This window comes from Parasteatoda tepidariorum, chromosome 11 (assembly GCF_982258835.1).
Source record: "Parasteatoda tepidariorum strain Cologne lab strain chromosome 11, Ptep-v5.0, whole genome shotgun sequence".
NCBI lineage: Eukaryota > Metazoa > Arthropoda > Arachnida > Araneae > Theridiidae > Parasteatoda > Parasteatoda tepidariorum.
The window spans coordinates 99665721-99690553 of NC_141765.1; the positions used below are offsets into that span (position 1 = coordinate 99665721).

Sequence of the window (24833 nt, forward strand, 5' to 3'; positions counted from 1 at the left end):
TACTGCACAAACAAACACTTTTTATTTCAATTATCACAGTATTTCCACTTCCTTACCCGCTTCTAAACGTTACGCCAGTTTGGAGAATGAATGGAAAGAAATGAGGCATATTAGAATTTTGCAAAATTCTGATTTTCTACGTAAAACAAAAGTTGTATTTCGTAATAAGCACACAAACCTGCTTATGCATGTGTAACAATAAATAAATATGATTCATTTTAAAAAGAACGAGGATTTAAATACCTAATTCATTTAAAAATGTCTTGTTGAAAATTTTGATTCCCGCCATTGACATGGCGATTTCCCTTCCTTAATCTGTAAGAAATTAACTTAAAGCAACCCTTAAAACAGTAGAAGAGTTTTCACTTCGCTCTGCAGAAATTTGGCAGATGCAAATTTTCTTTTACTCGTCCTTCGATTTGATTGGTTATCAACTAAGAGGCGAAAATGAAATGAAATCATCATGTGATGGAACAATTTATAGAACTGTGATCGTGCTGCATTTAAGACGGTGATTGTTCGTGATTGGCAATTCTCCTGATAGAGGTAATAAAGAATTTTAATATACTTTATATTCACGATACATTTTATTTGATAAATAATTTCCCTTTACTAATATTTATATTAAAATCTTTGTATTTTATGGATTTCTTTCCACATCGAAAGAGAAATGTTGGTGTATATCTTCAGACGCTTTTACCAAACAGTTCTTTCAGAATGGAGCTCTTTTTACGTTCGAGACACTTTTAAATTGTATTTTAGATTCAATATTTAAATTTAATGTGATCAGAATCTATTGTTTATATGAAAGCTATACGACAGAAATTTGTTGAATAAACAAAATTAACGTTTTTAATTATTTATATAATTATAAATGAATAAATTGGAATTAACTGGAGGAAATTCTAATTTCTTTTAAATGTTACATTAATTCAAAACTTACTATTTCCTATTTATTTAAAGTTCTTACCATGTATACATACTCTATAAACAAAAAGAAAATAACGAAAATAAATCTTACAGATAAAATTAAACAAAAATTCACGTATTGAAAAATATTGATATTTTTTTTTCTCAGTTGATTTAATTCATATTTTTCGTGATAAAACGATTGATCATATGTGAATTAACAGATTATTTAATTTTTCTTATCCGAATTTCAAACATTACATTAAGGACTTGGAGTATTTGATAATATTTAATAATACAATTTAAAAAATATTTAATTTTTAAGAAATATATATATATATATACATACACACACATATTGAAGTTGAACAGTTATGGTTAAAAGTTAAGTTGTCCGTATTTAATGTATTATTCTGTATACTCACAAACTGTAATTCAAAGTAATGTATCGGATATATATGTGTGAAAATTTTCGAAAAAAAAATACCAGGAAAAAAAACCAAATTATTACACCTCTTTTATTTTTGTATATAAATGTAAAGTCCCATTCGTTTAGGATCATTCAACCCGAATTTAATGAGATTAAATTAGATTTCGAATCATTTTAAAATTAATTACAAAATTATTGTTTTTAAATTTGAAAAAAAAAATAAATAAACTGTGCAAGATATGAGTATTCAATGCATCTCGTTATATTGCACATGCACAAAAAACTAAATTTTTCATAATTTTTTCATAATTTTCATAATTTTGTAGTGAATTACAATTGACTAATGAAAAAAGTTTTAATTTTCACATTGTAAAAATTTTAAAAGTTTTAGGCACTTTACCAAGTAGTTTTTGTATTTCTTTTTTTTTATTACTTTTTTTTTAAAAAAAACTCAAAACGATTGAGGATTTTCTTCAAATTTAATTTTGTATGTTTTGTATCATGATTTGTATTATGTAATTTGCAATGCTAGAAAATGACATTTGTGGATCAGATTGTGTTAATTCCTGATAATTTTCAGCTTTCTTTTGAAAAGTACACGAACTACTTAGAAAATTGCTTCAAACTTAATAAAATTTTTATGATATTAGAATAATACTTTTTTTATTTATTTGACAAAAATATTTTTTAATTGAGGTAATTTTTCTGCACATGCGCAGCATGAAAAACTACTTAAAATGCTCATAGCTTGTGAAGTTTTTAATTTTTTTTCTCCAAATTTTTCTTTAATTTTTATTAAATATTTTTTTAGATTATAGTTGAAAAAAATAATAAAATAAAACAAAAAAAAAACTGTCTATATTTCCATGTCGAAAATTGAAAGAGCATTGACATTTCATATATATGGTAGAGCAAACAACTTAGATTTATCCGTAATTATTACGATGTCATGACATGACTGAAATTACGGTCTGACGTTGAGTAATAAGAATTATGGATGTTGATAATTTCCATACTAATTTCCTAAACATAAGTTGTTTCTCATAACTACCTAGAACTATGAAACTTTGTTGTCCCCAACTCATTTACTTATCTTTTTTTTTACTCATCTAACAAGTATAAATACAATAAATGATTAAATATTGTAAATGATTTTATAGAAATATAAAATTTAATAAAAAAAAGCTAAGAAATCTTATAAATCACAGTCAAATGGACTGTTCTAAAATTTTATCTTCACTCCTTATCAAAAAAGCTAGAAAACATAAACCCAAATAAATGCTGTAAGCAGAAATTTATATTGCTTCAAATGCAAAATGATAAAGAATTCTAGTGTTAATTTTCCCCCAAAACTAGAACATTGATTTCTAAAAATCACACTTATTTCATCATTTTACATAGAAGTATAAAATTTCAGTGTAGTTTAATTTTTAATTTAGATATATCTAAATCCTATATCTATATATAGATTTAGGATTAAGTAAGGATATCTCTATATCGTTTATCTAAATATTATGTTTTTATTCAATAGTAAATATATGCATAGTCTTATGAATGTTATATTCCAATATAAAATGAAGTAGTATATACTGCTTAAAATTGCGTCAATATGAATTTTGTTAAGGTTAACTGAATATATTTCTATGTTATTGTACTTCTGATTATTGATCTCTGGGGTACAGGGGATAAAGCACTTGCCTCCCAGTAAGGTAACCTGGGTTCGAATCCCAGCAATGGCGGGTCGAAATAAATTTCACAACGACTAGAGTGCTGGAGTAAAATATCCTCAGTGTTATACGAATCATGGGATAGAGATTCTTCGCCGTCAGTTTAACTGTGGAAGGTTTTCGGGGTTTTTCTCCTAATGTAACGCAAATGCGGGTTAGTTCTATCTAAATGTCCTCCACAAAGGAAAATTTCTCTCAATCCTGGAGTTTCCTTGTCTTTTGGTTTGGATTCAAAGTTACTAATCTATGGAGTTGAACGTTAGTTTCATAAACACAAAATTGGGTCTGCTGTTCAACTATGATTATAAAATAAAACAACCGCTATCAGCATTTTTATGCCTCCAAATTTTGTACAATTTGATACAAGGATAGAAATTACGAAAATCAGACGCTATATAGTGAGTAATAATCTCTTTACATTTTCACTGGTCTGTTTATGTCCCGATTAAATTTTTGTGAACAAAAAAGTACTAAAGTAATTTTAAATAAAAATTAAAATACAAAGAATGTGTAATGTTCGCAATTATGATGAAATAAAAGTTTCAAAATATCAGGTCGTCACCCAACTGCAACAAAAAGAAATCAAATATGCAGGATATATAATATTGATCGCCGTTTCTCAGAACCCTCAAAACTTAAGTGAAAACAGTATGAGCATTAAGGTTTGAAAATTAATAGTGAAACATTGAAAAAAAAATGAATAAAAAGTTTTAAGAAAAAGTTATTGAAATTTGAGAAATCTAGAGAAAGAAGGACAAAGAATCAAAACCTGTTTAGTTGCCGGAGAAAAAAGGAGTTCAACTGCGATCACTGGAAAGTTATTATCAGGCTATCAAACTGGTTTTGTTATTTTTTATCCAGTCTTTTTCGCTAGTGATTCAACTCTCTGCTTTTAATAATTAATTTCAATATAATATTTTTTGGTCACTTTAGCTTGCCAATTTAGAATTTATTGGGCTTATATTAACTGTTTTAGGTTTTTTTTCCAAAAAAAGGTTACGAAGCCAGCTAATTAGACTGCTTAAAAGGAAACTGATTAGCATGTTAGTCAACTTTTATACAAAAACGTATAAAGTTGAGAAAAATGAAAGGGCTACCAGATATACTCGCATATTTAAAATCATATTTACTTGTCAATATTTATTTTTCACACCTCTCGTCATTTATTAGATTTTAATAAATCAAAATTATTTTTCTTTACTGAACTTAATCAAAGAAGTTGGCTTTTGTACAAACTGATTCACTTTTTAACTTGTCTTTAAATGCCTCTTTTCATTAGAAAATCCGAAGTATTTAAACTCTCAAAGGTAGAGCTTAAATCTAAATTTTACTATATTTATTGATTGTTTAAAAAATTCTATCAGTGGTAAATTTTTTATACTTTACACAATGGATTTATTGTTTCATAAAATGTAATTTTTTTCTCTCCTTACTCTTTGTCAGTCATAGTACGAATGCGCAGTATTTAACCGTTTCCCTCTAGTAGAGTTGAAATCGTTCATAATGAACCCAGATTTAATGAGAAGCCAGATTTAACGAAGAAAGCAAAAATACTTGGTTGGTAGACCCAATTGGAACTTAGTTCGCTTTTAAAGAGCAAACCCCGGTTTCAGCAAACAATATTTTAGTGATTCATAAGCCGGGGTCTGTTTAGAAGAAATTACGGACCCTCCACAAAATATCTTTTCATAAAAACGTAATAATAAAAACGAAATAATAATTTCTTTTAATCGGACCCTTCACAAATTTGTTTATCTTCATTACTGTTTTATATGTTGCATCGCTAAATCAGTAGCTGCAATTGCTGTTTATTTTATAAAATTTAATTTTTTTAATTATATATTTACAGTGTTGAGCATAATCTTGTATGTTTTTACAATTTAAAAACACCTTGAAAAAGTTTTGCAATAACGGATCCTATTTGCACAAATTCACAAAAGCGAACCCTGGTTGAAAGAATGTGTGACTTAACGTTTATTTTATATTCACAAATTACAAATAATTTTTTCACAATTTTACGAACACGGACCTTTCACAATATGTCTGGACAGACCCCTGATAAGAATTACATTTAATTCCAAATCTCCAGCTCAGTTAATTCCTTCTTAGAAAAATTCTTTCTTGATATTGATGGATTTTTTTTAACGTTTTTTTAAAATTATTTTTTATTTTTTACTATTTGAGCCATGAAGCTTATCCGAAGAACTGTAACGCTATAATAAAAATAGTTCAAATCAATTTAATTACTTTTTTCATATTCTAGACAGAAATAAAAAAACAAAAGAAATAAATACTGTATTTCTAATTTAGTAAGTAACATTGAACGTTTTTGATTTTTTTACAACCGCTCGATTAAACAGCATATATACAGTCCCTTCGTGCCGCTTACTGATTGCTATCTCCTATAGATTATATACTTGCTATTTTGATGTGTGAAATATTGATATTAATATTATCTAATTTCTCTTTCAAGGTCATGAAACTAAGGAAATCGGAGTATAAGCTCGAAGAATTTTGATGAAAAAAATGATAAGTACCGATTTTATTGCTCGATTTCAATTCTCTTTCTCTCATTTATATATATATATATATATATATATATATATATATATATATATATATATATATATATATATATATATATATATATATATATATATATATATATATATATATTTGTTTTTTGCTTTTTCATTTAAAGGCATTGACCAGTTATTCATTTATTTCGATCAATTGCTTGTGCTCATTATAAATGTGCAAAGAATATCTATATTTTTTTTAAATATTCATATATATATTCTATATTCTTTATACACTATAATCTCTATCCTTTCCCTATACAAACAAATTCTTAATTGTAATTATACAAATTTTAAATTTGAAATACTTAATATATTCTCAATTCAAAATTGGTTTTGCTATCACAATCCAAGGAATGATAATGCACTAATTTTGCAAATCATAATATTTAAGTTAAACATTTTCGAAAAACTCGTTTAATATTGTTAGAAAAACTCGCACGCAATTCATTCGAAAATGAAACACATATTCGAATATTAGAACTAATTTCTTTTTTTAAAACAAAATTTTATAAAATCATACTATTATTATCATTCAAAACTGGTCAATTGCCCTACATTTAACTGTTCCATAACAATAACAGTAATATTGTATCGGAAATATTGATGTGACATTTTAAACCCCTGTACCAGAATTTACAGAGAGAATCTATAACACTATCTTCAAAAATCGGATATTTCTGTAACCTCAGTGTGGTCAGTTAGAGATTGTCGTTACCTTAATACATGTTGCAAAATTTGCAAATATATAAACCTTAGAAATTATATTTAAAAAATTTACATTGTTTAAATTTCAGTTGAAACTTTATACGAAGATACTACAAAATTGGATTTAATCCCAATGAAATTAAACCTCAAATTAAGTCACAGAAAGAAAAAAAATTTACTTTTTTTTTCTTTGCGAAGAAGGTGTTCTCTTTGCTCAAATTTTTAGTATTTATTTTACATCATATTTTAATTTTTAGTACTTATTTTACTTTATTTTACTAATACTTATTTTACTTCATTTATAAATATAATTGTATATAAGTACAATAAAAACAAAAAGAGAAAAAAGAGAATGCTTATATATATTTGGAAAAACAAAGCCTTTATTTCACAGTTAAATATTAAATTAGTTTAGAGCATGCAATATTAAAAAAACACTATTCTGCATTTTTCTTCACAGAATTGATTTATTATTTATATACCAAGACATGTGTTTATTAAGTTTTGAAGCATTTACATTTAAATAAACAAAACGAAATAGGGAAGGTGGATATAGTATCGAAAGGTTTATTAACTATCAAATTATTTTGCACGCAGCTTATAGAATATTAGTAAGTCTTATATTACTTTAATTCATATTTTTTTAAGCATTTAAATTTTGAATATGGAAACTAATTTACATACAATAACTTATCATTATTTCTCTTGATCAGAAGGTCAATCTAAATTAATTAATAATACTCTCGATATAAATTATATTATGTCCTGATTATGATTCAGAAATTATGTGTCGTTATCGGCACGGCTGCTATCGTGATAGTAAATATTTTTTTAATAACTATTCTCCTTTGTTTTTCTTTTTTTCTACTAATATTTTTATAAACGATTATGTTCCTGCCAGTTCGATATCTTTTCATTTTCTTTTGAGTCATTATGCCCCAACCAGTTCGAGTGATGAACTGGTTGATGATGGGGTATGTCTTCCATGAAGTCCGGAATATGATTGAGTAATTCTGTATCGCTAGCGGTAAAAGAATTACTTGATCTATGTGCTTGTATTGCCAGGGCCGTAGTAACGATTTAGAAATTCATCTGCAGAGTGTAGTTGCAATGAATTTCTTAATCTAGGACCTGTCCGCCTTCCGGAAACTGGAAGCTTACTTGCTGTCGAGGTAATAATGCTTACTTTTTTCTAACATTTTTCTTTGTTTTGCTTTTTTTTTCTTTTCTATGATTTTTCTAGTTATTATGCCCCAACCAGTTCGAGTGATGAACTGGTTGATGATGGGGTATGTCTTCCATGAAGTCCGGAATATGATTGAGTAATTCTGTATCGCTAGCGGTAAAAGAATTACTTGATCTATGTGCTTGTATTGCCGGGGCCGTAGTAACGATTTAGAAATTCATCTGCAGAGTGTAGTTGCAATGAATTTCTTAATCTAGGACCTGTCCGCCTTCCGGAAACTGGAAGCTTACTTGCTGTCGAGGTAATAATGCTTACTTTTTTCTAACATTTTTCTTTGTTTTGCTTTTTTTTCTTTTCTATGATTTTTCTAGTTATTATGCCCCAACCAGTTCGAGTGATGAACTGGTTGATGATGGGGTATGTCTTCCATGAAGTCCGGAATATGATTGAGTAATTCGGTATCGCTAGCGGTAAAAGAATTATTTGATCTATGTGCTTGTATTGCCGGGGCCGTAGTAACGATTTAGAAATTCATCTGCAGAGTGTAGTTGCAATGAATTTCTTAATCTAGGACCTGTCCGCCTTCTGGAAACTGGAAGCTTACTTGCTGTCGAGGTAATAATGCTTACTTTTTTCTAACATTTTTCTTTGTTTTTCTTTTTTTTTCTTTTCTATGATTTTTCTAGTTATTATGCCCCAACCAGTTCGAGTGATGAACTGGTTGATGATGGGGTATGTCTTCCATGAAGTCCGGAATAAGATTGAGTAATTCTGTATCGCTAGCGGTAAAAGAATTACTTGATCTATGTGCTTGTATTGCCGGGGCCGTAATAACGATTTAGAAATTCATCTGCAGAGTGTAGTTGCAATGAATTTCTTAATCTAGGACCTGTCCGCCTTCCGGAAACTGGAAGCTTACTTGCTGTCGAGGTAATAATGCTTACTTTTTTCTAACATTTTTCTTTGTTTTGCTTTTTTTTTTCTTTTCTATGATTTTTCTAGTTATTATGCCCCAACCAGTTCGAGTGATGAACTGGTTGATGATGGGGTATGTCTTCCATGAAGTCCGGAATATGATTGAGTAATTCTGTATCGCTAGCGGTAAAAGAATTACTTGATCTATGTGCTTGTATTGCCGGGGCCGTAGTAACGATTTAGAAATTCATCTGCAGAGTGTAGTTGCAATGAATTTCTTAATCTAGGACCTGTCCGCCTTCCGGAAACTGGAAGCTTACTTGCTGTCGAGGTAATAATGCTTACTTTTTTCTAACATTTTTCTTTGTTTTGCTTTTTTTTTTTTCTTTTCTATGATTTTTCTAGTTATTATGCCCCAACCAGTTCGAGTGATGAACTGGTTGATGATGGGGTATGTCTTCCATGAAGTCCGGAATATGATTGAGTAATTCTGTATCGCTAGCGGTAAAAGAATTACTTGATCTATGTGCTTGTATTGCCGGGGCCGTAGTAACGATTTAGAAATTCATCTGCAGAGTGTAGTTGCAATGAATTTCTTAATCTAGGACCTGTCCGCCTTCCGGAAACTGGAAGCTTACTTGCTGTCGAGGTAATAATGCTTACTTTTTTCTAACATTTTTCTTTGTTTTGCTTTTTTTTTTTTCTTTTCTATGATTTTTCTAGTTATTATGCCCCAACCAGTTCGAGTGATGAACTGGTTGATGATGGGGTATGTCTTCCATGAAGTCCGGAATATGATTGAGTAATTCTGTATCGCTAGCGGTAAAAGAATTACTTGATCTATGTGCTTGTATTGCCGGGGCCGTAGTAACGATTTAGAAATTCATCTGCAGAGTGTAGTTGCAATGAATTTCTTAATCTAGGACCTGTCCGCCTTCCGGAAACTGGAAGCTTACTTGCTGTCGAGGTAATAATGCTTACTTTTTTCTAACATTTTTCTTTGTTTTGCTTTTTTTTTTTCTTTTCTATGATTTTTCTAGTTATTATGCCCCAACCAGTTCGAGTGATGAACTGGTTGATGATGGGGTATGTCTTCCATGAAGTCCGGAATATGATTGAGTAATTCTGTATCGCTAGCGGTAAAAGAATTACTTGATCTATGTGCTTGTATTGCCGGGGCCGTAGTAACGATTTAGAAATTCATCTGCAGAGTGTAGTTGCAATGAATTTCTTAATCTAGGACCTGTCCGCCTTCCGGAAACTGGAAGCTTACTTGCTGTCGAGGTAATAATGCTTACTTTTTTCTAACATTTTTCTTTGTTTTGCTTTTTTTTTTTTCTTTTCTATGATTTTTCTAGTTATTATGCCCCAACCAGTTCGAGTGATGAACTGGTTGATGATGGGGTATGTCTTCCATGAAGTCCGGAATATGATTGAGTAATTCTGTATCGCTAGCGGTAAAAGAATTACTTGATCTATGTGCTTGTATTGCCGGGGCCGTAGTAACGATTTAGAAATTCATCTGCAGAGTGTAGTTGCAATGAATTTCTTAATCTAGGACCTGTCCGCCTTCCGGAAACTGGAAGCTTACTTGCTGTCGAGGTAATAATGCTTACTTTTTTCTAACATTTTTCTTTGTTTTGCTTTTTTTTTTTTCTTTTCTATGATTTTTCTAGTTATTATGCCCCAACCAGTTCGAGTGATGAACTGGTTGATGATGGGGTATGTCTTCCATGAAGTCCGGAATATGATTGAGTAATTCTGTATCGCTAGCGGTAAAAGAATTACTTGATCTATGTGCTTGTATTGCCGGGGCCGTAGTAACGATTTAGAAATTCATCTGCAGAGTGTAGTTGCAATGAATTTCTTAATCTAGGACCTGTCCGCCTTCCGGAAACTGGAAGCTTACTTGCTGTCGAGGTAATAATGCTTACTTTTTTCTAACATTTTTCTTTGTTTTGCTTTTTTTTTTTCTTTTCTATGATTTTTCTAGTTATTATGCCCCAACCAGTTCGAGTGATGAACTGGTTGATGATGGGGTATGTCTTCCATGAAGTCCGGAATATGATTGAGTAATTCTGTATCGCTAGCGGTAAAAGAATTACTTGATCTATGTGCTTGTATTGCCGGGGCCGTAGTAACGATTTAGAAATTCATCTGCAGAGTGTAGTTGCAATGAATTTCTTAATCTAGGACCTGTCCGCCTTCCGGAAACTGGAAGCTTACTTGCTGTCGAGGTAATAATGCTTACTTTTTTCTAACATTTTTCTTTGTTTTGCTTTTTTTTTTCTTTTCTATGATTTTTCTAGTTATTATGCCCCAACCAGTTCGAGTGATGAACTGGTTGATGATGGGGTATGTCTTCCATGAAGTCCGGAATATGATTGAGTAATTCTGTATCGCTAGCGGTAAAAGAATTACTTGATCTATGTGCTTGTATTGCCGGGGCCGTAGTAACGATTTAGAAATTCATCTGCAGAGTGTAGTTGCAATGAATTTCTTAATCTAGGACCTGTCCGCCTTCCGGAAACTGGAAGCTTACTTGCTGTCGAGGTAATAATGCTTACTTTTTTCTAACATTTTTCTTTGTTTTGCTTTTTTTTTTTTCTTTTCTATGATTTTTCTAGTTATTATGCCCCAACCAGTTCGAGTGATGAACTGGTTGATGATGGGGTATGTCTTCCATGAAGTCCGGAATATGATTGAGTAATTCTGTATCGCTAGCGGTAAAAGAATTACTTGATCTATGTGCTTGTATTGCCGGGGCCGTAGTAACGATTTAGAAATTCATCTGCAGAGTGTAGTTGCAATGAATTTCTTAATCTAGGACCTGTCCGCCTTCCGGAAACTGGAAGCTTACTTGCTGTCGAGGTAATAATGCTTACTTTTTTCTAACATTTTTCTTTGTTTTGCTTTTTTTTTCTTTTCTATGATTTTTCTAGTTATTATGCCCCAACCAGTTCGAGTGATGAACTGGTTGATGATGGGGTATGTCTTCCATGAAGTCCGGAATATGATTGAGTAATTCTGTATCGCTAGCGGTAAAAGAATTACTTGATCTATGTGCTTGTATTGCCGGGGCCGTAGTAACGATTTAGAAATTCATCTGCAGAGTGTAGTTGCAATGAATTTCTTAATCTAGGACCTGTCCGCCTTCCGGAAACTGGAAGCTTACTTGCTGTCGAGGTAATAATGCTTACTTTTTTCTAACATTTTTCTTTGTTTTTCTTTTTTTTTTCTTTTCTATGATTTTTCTAGTTATTATGCCCCAACCAGTTCGAGTGATGAACTGGTTGATGATGGGGTATGTCTTCCATGAAGTCCGGAATATGATTGAGTAATTCTGTATCGCTAGCGGTAAAAGAATTATTTGATCTATGTGCTTGTATTGCCGGGGCCGTAGTAACGATTTAGAAATTCATCTGCAGAGTGTAGTTGCAATGAATTTCTTAATCTAGGACCTGTCCGCCTTCCGGAGACTGGAAGCTTACTTGCTGTCGAGGTAATAATGCTTACTTTTTTCTAACATTTTTCTTTGTTTTGCTTTTTTTTCTTTTCTTTTCTATGATTTTTCTAGATAATGTGTGTAAAAGCTCTTTTTTTTGTATTTAGAATACTCTTTTGATGCTATTTCTAATATTGGTCTCAACTCTTCCTTTTTTTTATTGGAGGCCCTTATTTTTTGTGATCACTCAAAAGTTTCTTAAAACTTACATACGTGCTTATTTTTAACAGTAATGTGAAATTTTTTTTACAAATAGGGACATTTGTTCTTTCTGGAAAACTTTTTTTTTATTTACAGAATGACACGTTCTTTTGCCACATTAAAACTATTTCACCTTTTTATATTTTAAGATTTTTAAAAGTTTTTTCTTACCTTAATTTTTAAAATAGTTTTAGGTTACGATAGTACTAGTTTTTTCTTAATTTACTTTTTTTGTTTAGTAATTTTTTTTAATGATTTTTAAAGTTTTATTTACATTAATTTTTCTATGAGTTTCAGTTTAGTATTAGTACATGTTAAGTATAAAACATTAATATTAGTTTTTGTGTTCATTTAATTTTAGCTTCCAAGTAAATTTTTTGATGTGATTTACGAAATTCTGATTTTCTATTACTTAATCCATATTTTATTATTTTTGTTTTTATATTTCATGCCCTAAGATAATATCTTTTTGTATTTTAATATTATTTCAAAACTGTAATATCTGTTAATTAATTTGTTGTCGAGTTATTTTAATACACTTTTTTGAGTTATTTACAGAATTCTTTTTGTGTTTAATGCTTTTTCAAGTTTTTTCTTGATTTCTTTTATGCAAAAGTTTCACTTTAATCTGTGTTTTGCTTTTGTAACATATATTGATTTTTGATTTTTTCGTACATTATTCTGTCTACAGATTTTATCTGCAGCTGTATAAATAATCAGGGTGGCCACCCACCTGGAAAACCTTGAAAACCTGGAATTATCAGGGAATTTTTTTATACTGGAAAAAACCTGGAAATATCAGGGAAATTTGGATTGAAGCCTGGAAAAAATCAGGGAATATTAAAGAAAATCTGGAAATTTTTTCTTTGATAATTTTTTTTAAATTTCACTAATTTAAATTATTTACTAATTTTCTTAATTTAAATTATTTCATCCATTATACCCACTTTTTAAGGCGGAAATGTACCTCCAAACAGCTGAAATATCATCAACTTAGTGATACTTTGCTTGCATCAAAATTTGCTCCATTACAGCTCTTTTAAACTAGAATCCCACATAAAATTTTCCCACGGTTGCTACACGAATGTAGAAACCTTTGACGGCTATGGGACTCTGCAATTTAGGAAAGATTCTGGTGGAAAAAGGGATTAGGACATTAGCTTCTGTTTTTAAATTCTTTCATGGTCTGAATCCATTTATGGCTCAAGTTTGTTCCGATGCTTTGGTGGTAATTTTTTTTTCTATTTTGACAAAATGTTTTTGTATTTTTAACTTTATAAAATTCTCCAAAAATTAGTTGGTTATAATTTAATAATAAAAGATTTTATGTCGCACTTTTTTTCAGAAGGCTTTTCTACTCCCATTCAAAGAAATCTGTGAATTATTTTTTCTCAACAAACCAACCAATCACACATTTTTTTACAATCGCTAACAGCAATGTTTGTTGACAAATCATTACAATTGTTGCATTAATGCTAATTTTTTCTATTTTGTTTTAACATTTTTTAACATATTCTAACTTTAAAAAAAGGTTTTTTTAGGAGCCATAAGGGCTCCTAAAAAAAGGTTTTTTTAGGTTTTTTTAGGTTTTTTTAGGAACTATATATTAATATTTAATTTTATTCTTATGTTTGTCAATATATGATTTTTGATTCAAAATTTTGTACCGAAACATTAAAAAATATAAAAAAATCTTGCCAAATTGTCAAAATAAATTATTTTTTTCAAGATGATATGTTAAAAAAATAGCATTTTGAATAAAATATTTTATAATATAGACACTTTTCTTGTACACATCCTATATTTTATAAGAAAAAAGAAACAAAAACCTGGAAATTTTAAGATTTTTATCTGGAAAAATCAGGGAAATTTGAAATCTGATTTGAGTGGCCACCCTGTTATTGTATCAGTTTTTCTTGATTACAAAAGACAAACTAAGTCGTGTGTATCTTTTTTTGCATGAAATTAAATTTGGGTATAATTTGAAAAATATTTTAGTTAACTTTTCAAAAATTTGAAAAGAATTTAATAATTTAAATTATTTTGTTTTAATATAAAACATTATGATGTTTTAGAAATAATTGATGACATTGTGGACCTTGCTGAAGATACCAGAGAACGTCTTATTAAAGAAACTAGACATGTTGCCATTGTTGATCGAAAGTCTGGAGAATGTTGTGAGTTTTTAAATATATTTATATCAGTTTCTCTTGATTTCAATGAAAGTTTCTTCTGTCTATTTTAAATTTTTATGATCTGGGAAATACTATATTGTACATACATACATAAATGAATATTTTCTATTTTCAAATTAATTCTAATATTTAGCTTTTCCCTTGAAATATTTTTACATCTATTCATTGTAACTTATTAAAAATGAGTAGCAATTATCTAAAAATGAATAAAATTCTTAATTTTATTCAAACTTTTAAATTTAATTGTATTATAATAAATTTATATTCAAGTATGTTTGATGTCTATTACAAATGGGAAATGTTAACCAGCAGCAATATATGTAAATTAATATTTAGGTATTCAAGTTTTATTATCTTTTACTGAATTTAAAAAAAAAAAAAACTTAAAATTCCCTACTTTTTGAATTGCATATTGTGCAATATTTTGCTCTAAATTTTTATTATTTTTTAACTTTTGCTGTCCTTTTGTGTTGCATAGCTGCTAAATATTAGGATTTTTTTTAAAGATTTTTGATATTGGTTGTTATAGTTATATTGGTTCATATAGTAAAAGCATTAAAGTTAGAAGCAATTTTTTACATTTTTTATGGCTTTTACACACATACGACATAATTTTCAGGGTTTCATTAGATTTCTTATTTTAAAATCATCTTTAGATATTAATTTAGTTTAACGATATACAGGGTATCTGCCCACCTGGAAAGTCATGAGTTTCGGTACTGAACAAAATTTGTGAAATGTCATGATTTTAACTATTTTTTTTTTTAAAAAAAATCATGAAAAGTCATGGATTTAAGTAGCTGTAAAATCTAATTTTTGAAATGGAATTTACCCCCCCCCCCCATTTCATGGTGTTCCGAATATCTGAATTTGTAACAAAATCCCCTCTCACAGTCACATTTTATAAAAAATAGAAAATGTTTTTATCATGTTTCTTAAAAATTATGGTGTTCTTTCAAAAAATGAAAGAAAAAACATCATTTCTAGAATCAAATTATCTTTTAAGCTGTTTCTTTATCCCCCCCCCCCAACAAAATGCGAGAATATCACTCATAATATTAGAATAAAAATGTTCAATTTAAAAATATAGAGAGACAGATTTTTGTAAACCCAGTGCTTTTGTTATTTTATTTTACTAACATATACGTTTGTTATTATTAAAATATCTTGCAAAAAGATATTAGTGCAAGAGAGTTTTGTCTTTGATAGTTCGGAAAATTCTGCTACAGGATCACATCAAAGTTAATAAGTTAGTTAATTAGAATTCAAGTTTTTACTACTCATTTAAGTCCTGACTCATTTGAGATGAATACCCTAAGGAAATTGTTACTATTTTCATTATGACAGATGATTAAAGTCTAATAGAATCACAATATAAAATGATCAGTATGAAATGGGGTAAACGTGAAGGCAAAATTAAAAATAAATTTAATTTGGTACTTTTCAAAATTTTGTTTTTATTGGATGTCAATGAATTTAACATTCAAAAGATTAGAGTTTTATTTTTAGTATTAAAAGTTCAGTGTTAAAAAGAATGATCAAAGAACAATTAAATTTTCTACCCCTGAATTTAAATATATTGCTTTAGATCTTATTAAATTTAAGCTTGCTATCAACAATTTTGATTTATTAAATGTTTAAAAAATTAAAAAAGAATTTGGTGTTATTTATTTTCTTGGTAAAGATTTTGAAAGGGGTTTACTACCTTCTATGACTGTTAATAAACTTTCTGAATATTTCCCAATTAAAGAGAAGATCAGAGTTTCTGTTTGTTTTAGATATTGTAAAACTTTAAAGAAAAGAATTTGTAATTATAATTTCTATTATAAAAATTTAAATAATTTAAAAGATATTTATTTGAGTTGTTAATAATTATTTTATGCACATTGTCACGGGTGACCTTAACTTTATTAATAGTATAGATTTAAGATTTCTCATGGGACTTGGGACTAAGTTTAGACAAACAAAAAAAATTATCACTTAAATTTTATTCTTGCTTCAATCAGTAAGAGTTTAGATTGTTTTATTGCGAAAATGCTCAAAAAAATTCAATTGGCCTGTAGAAGGATTTAGTGAGTGGAAATTTTATGTATTGTATAATTTCAAATTGAATTTTTTGAACAATAGTATGAAAAGCCAGGGTTATCATTTGTGTTGTTGATAAAGCCTCTAATAATTATTGCTTGATTTGCAGAAATTTTTTTTAATTAGTTAATGTGTAAAGAATGTGAAAACAATAATACTTTTCTCAAAATTAATAATTCTAAAAAAGAAATTGATAATAGAATTTTTACTTTTTCCAAGAATATAGGATTACCCTTATTTATTTCTACAATTAAGTTTCACAAAACACCAGTTAAATTTAGATATGTAACTTGCAGTATTGGCTATTATAATTCTTTTTTTGGTAAAAGAATTTTTAATTTTTCTTATCTAATCGAATATCTAAATATAAAATGCTCTTAATAAAAAAATAACCCTTTTTTTCAATTTGAACTTTCCTAAAAGAAACACCACAAAAAACTATTTACTATTCATATGAAAAAACAGAAAATATCTAAAACCTTATCTGTATGTTTGCGTTTTTTAAATTGTATTTTTTTTTAAAAAATTGTCTCTGAGTCACAATGCATGTTGTTTAAACAGTTATATTTTGTAAAATCTACTGGATTTTTTTCTATCTAAGTTGGCAACTATGTATATACCTAAAATTGCTAAAAGTACCCCACCGTTGGAGTACATTCACCCACACTTAAAGGCTTTTTCGTAAAAAAAATTACATTATTTTTTTATTATTTTTTTTTAAATCATGAATGGTGTGCAGAGATTGTCTTGTAGGGAAAAAAATATTCAAAATTTATTGATAATTTTTTAATGAAATAAAAAAAATTAGAAGCTAGAGAATGTGTAACTAACTCCTGTTTCCCCAAATAGTTTTTATCAGGGTCGCCACCCACTTGGAATTATCAGGGAATTTTTTTACACTGGAAAAAAACCTGGAAAAGTCAGGGTGGGAAATTTGGACGAAAACTTGAAAAAATCAGGGAATTTTAAGGAAAAGCTGGGATTTTTTTCCTAATTTAAATTATTTTACCATCCGTTATATCCACTTTATTTAGACAGAAATTTGTCGTGAAACAGTTGAAATATCATCAACTTGGCAATACTTTGCTTGCATTAAAATTCTCTCCATTATTACCTTGCTGAACTAGAATGCCATATTAAACTCACCCATGGTTGCTAAATGAATGGAGAAACCTTTGACCTCTTTGGAGGTTATGGGACTATGCAGTTTAGGAAAGACAAAAATTGTGGAGGAGGTGGAAGATATTAGCTCTTTAGTTAGGATATTTGCTTCTGTTTTTAAAATTATTTATTTATTTATTTATTTTATCGTCTAGTCTGTGGGCTTATTTCATTTATTGTTCAAGTTTGTTCCATTGCTTTGAGGGTATTTTTTGTTTTTAACAAAATTATTAAAAATGTTTTAGTATTTTTTTACTGTATAAAATTCTCCAAAAAATAATTTTTTATAACTTAATAATAGATTTTTTCTTGCATTCTTTTTCTGAAAGCTTTTGTTCTCTTATCCAATAAATTATTTTTCCTCAGCAAGGCCAACTAGTCACTCATTTTCTTGAATCACTAACACTAAAATTGTTTCATTGATGCTAATTTTCTCGATTTCATTTTAACTTTTTATAACATATTTTATTTCTTTTATGAACCAACTAGATGTTTACATTAAATTTGACTGTTTTGTTGTTAAATATTTTATTTTTGATTCAAAATTAGAATTGTGTGTTAATCACAATGTTGAAAGTTTGTAAATGTTGCTTATATTCCAGAGATAATATTTCCAAAACTGTTTCTTCTTTTACTCTGAAAAACCAAGGAATGTATGGAAAACATGTTTAATGATGTAAAAACTTAGAATATGGAATTAATTTATTTATATTTGTTTATTAGAAAGAAGAAAAATTAAACTTTTTTTCGTTCTTCTGCACTGTACAGGTACAGGTTTTAAGTTGCGCAACCAGTTGACCAAAATTTTAAACTTAATATTAAGTAAAGAAGGTATCATTTTCAAGGTAACAAATTAAAGATTTAGAAATAATGACTTTAACTTATAAATATCAGTTATCAATAAGTTATAGGCTGTTAAATGATTACATCATTTGAAATTTTTTACCTTGATTAGTGAATCTCAATCAAAGTGTAACTTTTTTTAAAAAAAATTCAAAAAAATGGAAACAATAGTAATCGAAATGAATTGTTAAAATACATGTTATCTTGAACAAATGTATAGAATCATTTCAAATTACGATATACAAAAAAAATTCTCAAGATAGACTTTTATAATTATGTAGACAAGATAATTATGTATAAAAATCGTCATTGTTGTAAAAAATTGTTTTTCTTTTTCCTTTTTAATATACAGTGACAATTTTTTCAATAGTTTTTTTTATTGTGCATAAAAATAATGAAACTTTTTGCATCTTTTTCTGATATTTTTTTAAAAAAAGAAAAATATTCAGCAACTGTTTTTTTTTTATTCTAGGATTTTTAAAATTACTAAATTTAAGGTAATATTGCTTAGATATGAGTTTTATTTACATTGTTGTTAATATATGTTGCACAGTTAAAATTAAAAGGAGTGATTTTTCGACAAACTTTTTTCACAAGATGTTATGAAACACATTCCAACAATAAATAGAAGACAATTTAAATTCAATGAAGCTAATAAATTGTAAAATAATGTTTATAGTATTAAGATTAAAGTAATTTTCAGTCATTATAAATAGAAGACAATTTAAATTTAAAGAAGCTATTCAAGTGAAAAATATTGTTTATAGTATTAAGATTGAAATTAAAGTAACTTTCAGACATTATAATGGTTACCATTAACTTATATTTATGTCCAACTTGAAAAATTGCATCTGACATGGAAGTAAAGAAGTTCAAATTAATTATATATCATATTTTAGTTAAGAACTGCATAGAACTTTTTATTCAAATGTCAGCTTCAAAGTTCAGTCAAGTTTACATTTAAATTACAAACAAATTCACAGAGTTTAGACAATTTGTAAATGAGTAATAATTTTTTGCTTTTGTGCAATTTACATCTAACACCAACAATTTAATCCATTTAATTTGAACTTATTGCTATTAATTTCTATGAAACAAATTGTTTTTTGATAGGTTATGATGTACTAAATATTTAATATAAAAATTTGATGATTATAAACCTATGTTTTATTAGATAGTTCTGAAAAATTTATGTTAATTTTTTACGTCCAGCACTCTGGAATTGCCCTGTTGTAAAAACAATTAACTAATCTAAGCTAAGAAACCATGTCGTTAGCAAATTCTTTAGATATTCTAATTTCTAATAAGAAAAAAAATAATGAAATTTAAAAAATTTTATCTAGTTTTTTTCTATGGAATATGCAACAAGAAATTTGACAGTTTTGCCTTTTTGAATACTGAATATCTCCTACAATAATAATGCTAATTCAAAACAAACAACATTATTTAAACATTTGACTTTAGGTATTGGTTTAAAGAAAATTATATCAATGAATTTTATTAAGAACACTGTTTGGATAAAATATAGTATAAAATGGTTCTATGCTGAAATGTAAATAAATATAAAAATTTATTAGTGCATAATCAGCTGGAATTATTTGCTTTTGATTAAGGAAAATATATTAAACAATACTTATCCATGGTTTTTTTTTGGTTACTCTGTATTTGCTACTTGGTACAGTTTGTACTTAAACTACTCAACACTTTAAAATATTTTTTTATTCATTAAAAGCAAAGTATTCTACTAGCTAACTATATTTTCTCCACATCTTTTCAAGATGATTCATTAAAAATAACATTATAAATAAAATAATTCATAATATATGCTCTTTTCTTGTACATCCACCTTTACTTTATGAGGTAAAAGAAAAACACGCTGACCTGGAAATGCTAAGATTTTTACTGGAAAACCTTGAAAAATCAGGGAAATTTGAAACCTGATTTGAGTGGCCACCCTGATAATATATATTTTTATATTAGACTTTAATTTGTTAACTTCGTTTTTTTATAATTAATTACTTTTATTTTAGTATAAATTATTATCAATCAATGTTTTTATTTGTAAATTGCATTTTTTTTATAAAGTTTAAGCATAAATTTATATTAATACTTTTCTTCTTTTTACTGTTTAATTAATTTTATTTTGTATATATATATATATATATATATATATATATATATATATATATATATATATATATATATATATATATATATATATATATATATATATATATATATGTAACATAAAAAGCTTCAATTAATCTTTTTATGTTAGTTTCTTTGCTATAAAACTTCATCCTAATTAATTATTCTAAACGAAATACTTTCTCACACTTTTAAAAGCCACATCCTGTTCTTAAATCTATTTTTGGCTCAAGTATGCATGTAATTAAGAGCAGGACATTTTTCCCTTTGCTCTTGTGTGGGAAACGTTCGATCTATCTCATAAACCAATAGCAACTACTAAGATTTCCCTCTTTCCCTAAATTAAGACGTTTTACGGATTTTACTTTGCAAGATTTTCCCTAACATATAACCAAGGAGCGCAACTTTTCATGTGCACTCTCACTCACTCTCATGACTGCTGTTGTCTAATAATTAATAAATAAATTTTGTACCCTCCTTCCCGACCTATGACCTGTTTTAATCCTTCCACTCGGCAACGACGTTATAAGTCGCCAGGATTGAACGGTCGGGAAGGGGTACAGTTCGTACGGTACATTAAAGATATTAAATATCTCATGTGAAATTAAATAAATCAATTTCGGAAGAGGGTACATCAAAAATATGGAATAATTTCGAATCATTTATTCAAATGAACAGCTGATAAATAAGCAGTCAAATTCTTCTACAACTCTGATGTCTATGCTGCATATTTTGTCTACGTTCCTGAGACTACTAGAAAGCTGAGCTTCAATTTCTTTCCTTGGAGTAAAAAGAAAAACTGCATCGAACTCCTGATAGTTAAAATGTTTTTATTGAAACCCTATCCCTTCGAGAAAGCGTTGATTTTGCCACTCTTAGTGCTGAGCTGGATTTTATCGTCGATGAATAATTGTTCTCACACCCCGAATGGTTTACAATGGTCTACTTAAATATTCGACATTCAAAAGAAAAATAAGCTTCAATTTCTCCGTCACTATTGGTGTTAATTTACGATTCATCTTAACGAAGAAACAAATTTTTTCCCTAGCAGCTCACCTCTTTGGTTTTGGAATTGTGTTTACGGAATTTCAACGCATTCCCATCTCTGTTGTGGTTTTCAAAATATCTCGGACTAATTCGAACTTTTTCAGGTATCCTTTGAGTTAAAGTTTTTTACATTTCTCATAAATCAATTTCTTAAATGATTATGATTTTAATTTTTTCCCATATTTGATGTTTCAAAGTGAAACTACTTTTTATATATTGATAGTATTTACTGTTGAAATTTTTATTTCTTTAAATTTTTATTTTCAGTTAATTGATTTATTTGATTGAAAAGTGTTTCGAGAAATTATTTTCATATTATTTTATGTGTTACAGCTTCTATGATTTTTTGAGTAGTAGAAATTATATTTTTGTTTTACAGTGATTAGGATTTAAATGAAAATGCCATTTAAATTTTTTTTTTCTCTTCATAATGCAACTGCAGTAATTATTGAAATTTAATTTAGATATATGAATGCTATTACGGTGTGGCAAAAATTAGATCAAGAAATGTTAAAACTATTACAAATAGTTTGGAAAAATGAATAAAATATTTGTTTTTAGAATTTGAATTGAAATGTGAAACCAAACATTAATGCTTTAGTTCAACGTTGGTAATTAATTCATAGCTCAGATATGTCCATAAATAAACGAAGTCTCTTATTTCTGAACTTTAATTCCAGCATACAGATAGGAAAATGATCAAACACAAATTGAAAAGTATTAGTAACCAAATTCACTTCAAAAACACGTTAGAAATAGAAATAAAATATTTGAATTTTCTAACACACAATTGTGACAAATAAAATTACTAATTAACATCTCTACACAAAAATTACTTTAAAAAATATCCGAACTAAAATTTAAAAAAATAAAATAAATTATGTCCAAAAAGAAAGAATGAAAGATATAAATGAAAAAAGAAATAAATGGTAATTTGCAAATAAACCAAACTTGCACTTCAGATTAAAATAAGGAAAATAGCTAGATCAGTCAAAAATTGAAAACTGATTTACCTTAATACCATATTAAATTTGAAAGCTTTGTTTTGGATTTCAATTAGTGATAAATTGTGTTAAACGGGTTGTAATGTAAAATCTGAGAAGACTGATCACCTTTTCTGATTATAAAAGCAATTTGTCTGTACACATATTTCCTGAAATCCGGGTTAATAATTGCAATAAAAATACCAAGAAAGAAAATAAAAGTACAAATAAATAAATATAAAGAAAGTAGAAAGAAAAGTAAAATAAAAAAGAAAAGAAAAGTAGAAAGAAAAATAAGAGAGGAAAAGAAAAAATTTTACAGAAGGCAAATTTTGGACATAAAAAAAAAAAAAAAAAAAAAAAAAAAAAAAAAAAAAAAAATTTCAAATAGCAGAATTGAAAATGTCTTGTGTTTTCTAATATTCTTGAGACTAAACATGATAATGGTGCGTAACATTGTCAAAATCATGTTGACAGAATTGTGCAAATCCAAGAAAATTAATAAATTCCTAACTTCAGGTGATTTTGCAAAAAAATTTTCAAATATTTTGCTATTAAAGTGACAAAAAATGTAAGGTAAATAATAAATTAAGTGAAATAAAGACAATACTGAAATCTTGGACTTGACAATAACAACCACTGTGTCATTTTTTTTATTTTGTTTTCAAACAAGGTAAACAATACTCAAGTCTAATTCCAGATTGAAATTTTTCCTGTAAAACTGTTTTTTGCATTTTGTGTTTTACATTTTAACTTGCACATTTTTTAAAATGTTTATAAATTTTTTTATCATGATTGAAGAGTTAACTTAAATGGTGTTTTTATGAAGAATACTTCTTATAGTGAAATAGCTGTGTTGTGATTTTTAAACAAGAGACTTTTGAAACTGAAAAAACTGTTAGTCAAAAAAACTGTTGAAAATGAAAATTTTAAATTTGCTGATGATGCTACTACAGAATTTTAATTATGTTAAAATTTTTACAATGAGAACATATGTAAATGTTTTATAATTTATATTACTTTTATATATTGTTACCATTACAAATTTGGTTATTTTATTTGTACTTCTACCATAGGGAAGATTTTGCAAATGGATAATTTCAAAATTTTTGGATTCTAATTAGACAATTTTGGCGAAGGGGGATGTAACATAAAAAGCTTCAATTAATCTTTTTATGTTAGTTTCTTTGCTATAAAACTTCATCCTAATTAATTATTCTAAACGAAATACTTTCTCACACTTTTAAAAGCCACATCCTGTTCTTAAATCTATTTTTGGCTCAAGTATGCATGTAATTAAGAGCAGGACATTTTTCCCTTTGCTCTTGTGTGGGAAACGTTCGATCTATCTCATAAACCAATAGCAACTACTAAGATTTCCCTCTTTCCCTAAATTAAGACGTTTTACGGATTTTACTTTGCAAGATTTTCCCTAACATATAACCAAGGAGCGCAACTTTTCATGTGCACTCGTATACCTTCATTTTTGTATGTTATGCATTTACAGCATTTTTTTGATTTATGAATAATATGTTAATGTTTTTTTTGCATGTAAAAGTTTTTTCTTACATTACTTATATATAAATTTAATCTAAGTATTAGTGCACTTCACATAAGTTTATATTATTACTTTATAGTATTACTTTATTTACATTTTAGTTTTTTAGTATGTTTACTTGTGTAATTTTCAGAGTTCGATTTAATTAAATTTAAATAATATATTTAAGTTTCTGTATTCTACGTATTAGCAACTCTTTTTTTTTATTTCATAAATTTATGTATTAAATTTAGCTTACTTGTTAAAACATTTAATATTAGTTTCCATTAATATTAGTGTACATTAATATTAGTCTCCATTAATATAAGTTTCCATTAATATTAATTTATCTTTATAAACTGTTTAGTTTCTATAAAATTTTATTTCTTGATTTACAAGATTATATATTAAAATTTTTTTGACATATTTTTCACTCGTTTTTAAAATAATTATTACTTATTAATAATTATTTTTTCTACGTTTTTTTCTTTAATTTACTAAATCTCATTTTATTTTGCCAATTAAATAATATAATAAATAATTTGTGCTTTATGTGTTTACAATTTATCCTTTCCACTATTTTTCAGTGTCAAATTTAGACTACCCTTTATTTCGTGTTTTGAAAATTAAAAATCCAAATCTGTCATATTTTTACTTAGAGAAAACACACTTTG

The 24833-nt window shown here is 27.6% G+C and overlaps 1 long non-coding RNA gene across 2 annotated transcripts in view; it reads left to right on the forward strand.

Moving 5' to 3' along the window:
• Positions 1–255: 255 nt before the first annotated feature.
• The window catches only part of LOC147802009 (uncharacterized), a 42722-nt gene continuing 18144 nt past the window's right edge, over positions 256–24833 (forward strand). Inside the window, exons 1-3 of one of the 2 annotated variants that reach the window (XR_015430546.1) lie at positions 256–546; positions 5540–5599; positions 14236–14337. This is a non-coding gene — a long non-coding RNA (uncharacterized LOC147802009). Of the gene's footprint in view, positions 547–5539; positions 5600–13763; positions 14338–24833 lie in introns of those variants that run through there. The other variant, XR_015430547.1, reaches the window with a different exon arrangement.